Source organism: Hemibagrus wyckioides, linkage group LG29 (assembly GCF_019097595.1).
Source record: "Hemibagrus wyckioides isolate EC202008001 linkage group LG29, SWU_Hwy_1.0, whole genome shotgun sequence".
In the NCBI taxonomy this organism is placed as follows: Eukaryota; Metazoa; Chordata; class Actinopteri; order Siluriformes; family Bagridae; genus Hemibagrus; species Hemibagrus wyckioides.
The window spans coordinates 4,754,837-4,757,336 of record NC_080738.1 but is presented as its reverse complement, the minus strand read 5'-3'; the positions used below and the strand labels follow the sequence as shown (position 1 = coordinate 4,757,336).

General features: G+C 42.4%; 1 protein-coding gene across 6 annotated transcripts in view; it reads left to right on the top strand.

The window, feature by feature from the left end:
• tbc1d1 (TBC1 (tre-2/USP6, BUB2, cdc16) domain family, member 1) overlaps nucleotides 1-2,500 on the top strand; it is a 76,614-nt gene that overhangs the window by 29,633 nt on the left and 44,481 nt on the right. The window lies entirely within an intron of this gene.

Here is a 2,500-nt window from a genome sequence, read left to right as displayed (position 1 = left end):
GGGGAAGACTGGAAGAAAAGATATGAGGGATAATAATGTGATAATATTCATATATAATAATAATAATATGTTGATGTTATCACACCACGATAGTAGAAGACAAAAATATTACATGGAAAATGTGTGTGTGTGAGAGAGAGAGAGAGAGAGAGAGAGAGAGAGTGTTTGTATGTGAGTGTGTGTTTGAGAGTGTGTGTGTGTGAGCTTGTGTGTGAGAGTTTGTGTGTGAGAGTTTGTGTGTGAGAGTGTATGTGTTTGTGGTTAAGTGTGTCTGTGGTTGTGTGTGTGTGTGTGAATGTGTGTGTTTGTGGTTAAGTGTATATGTGGTTGTGTGGGAGTGTGTGTGTTTGTGGTTAAGTGTGTGAGGGCTTGTGTGTGTGTGTGTGTGTTTGTGGTTAAGTGTGTATGTGGTTGTGTGTGAGAGTGTGTGTTTGTGGTTAAGTGTGTGAGGGTTTGTGTGTGTGAGTGTGTGTGTTTGTGGTTAAGTGTGTGAGGGTTTGTGTGTGTGAGTGTGTGATTGTGGTTAAGTGTGTGTGGGAGTGTGTGTGTGAGTGTGTGATTGTGGTTAAGTGTGTGTGGGAGTGTGTGTGTGAGTGTGTGATTGTGGTTAAGTGTGTGTGGGAGTGTGTGTGTGTGTTTGTGGTTAAGTGTGTGAGGGTTTGTGTGTGTGTGTGTGATTGTGGTTAAGTGTGTGTGGGAGTGTGTGTGTGAGTGTGTGTGTTTGTGGTTAAGTGTGTGTGGGAGTGTGTGTGTGAGTGTGTGTGTTTGTGGTTAAGTGTGTGAGGGTTTGTGTGTGTGTGTGTGATTGTGGTTAAGTGTGTGTGTGAGTGTGTGTGTTTGTGGTTAAGTGTGTGTGGGAGTGTGTGTGTGAGTGTGTGTGTTTGTGGTTAAGTGTGTGAGGGTTTGTGTGTGTGATTGTGGTTAAGTGTGTGTGGGAGTGTGTGTGTGAGTGTGTGTGTTTGTGGTTAAGTGTGTGTGGGAGTGTGTGTGTTTGTGGTTAAGCATGTGTGGGAGTGTGTGTGTGCGACACTTCTTTAACATGGTAAGAAAAGCATAAAAGCACTTGTATAATTTTTGTGCAGATGATGATGTACAGCAGCCTATAACTCATTCATGATGTCATGACCATCCTCGTTAATACTAACTCTGATTGGTCAGCATGGATTGTGGAGGTGTGGCTTTATGTGCATGTGTATAATGAGTTAAAAAAGTTTTTATAAGGCTTCCTGGTTTGTCTAGCTAAACCCCGCCCCCCATCACATGACACCCACCAACCAGGGAGGCTGAAGGGTTACACGTGCGTCCTCCTCTTCCTCATACACGAGGTCGCAGATGTCCATTGGCTAGTGTCAGAGAGATCAACAGGGAAGCCCCGCCCACTTGTATGTCCCTCCCACTTGTCCATGAATGCACCCGTCAGTCATGAACAGATATATATTCCTCATTTGAGCAGTTCTGATGCTCCATCAGTTAAAGTCTGCTCTTTATAGCAGCTGCTGTTATGATGACCGCGGCTAATCACGTCAGTTTAAATTACTCGCCCGCTCCGTTTCCGTGACGCCGGGTGAAAGATCAAAGACGTGACATGATGTGGGGGTTTGTGCAGGTTTGATGCACTCCATCATCATCATCATCATCATCATCATCCATCTTCATCATCATTATCCATCATCATCATCATCCATCTTCATCATCCATCTTCATTATCCATCATCTTCATCATCCATCTTCATCACCATCATCCATCATCATCATCATCCATCTTAATCACCATCATCTTCATCCATCTTCATCACCATCATCTTCATCCATCTTCATCACCATCATCTTCATCCATCTTCATCACCATCATCTTCATCCATCATCTTCATCTTCATCACCATTATCTTCATTCATCTTCATCACCATCATCTTCATCCATCTTCATCACCATCTTCATCCATCTTCATCATCATTATCCATCATCCATCTTCATCATCCATCATCATCCTCATCCATCTTCATCACCATCATCATCCATCATCATCATCATCCATCTTAATCACCATCATCTTCATCCATCTTCATCACCATCATCTTCATTCATCTTCATCACCATCATCTTCATCCATTTTCAACACCATCATCTTCATCCATCTTCATCACCATCATCTTCATCCATCATCTTCATCCATCTTAATCACCATCATCATCCATCATCTTCATCCATCTTAATCACCATCATCTTCATCCATCTTCATCACCATCATCTTCATTCATCTTCATCACCATCATCTTCATCCATCTTCATCATCCATCTTCATCCCCATCATCTTCATCCATCTTCATCCATCATCTTCATCCATCATCTTCATCCATCTTCATCCATCTTCATCACCATCATCTTCATCCATCTTCATCATCCATCTTCATCCCCATCATCTTCATCCATCTTCATCCATCTTCATCACCATCATCTTCATTCATCTTCATCACCATCATCTTCATCCATTTTCAACAC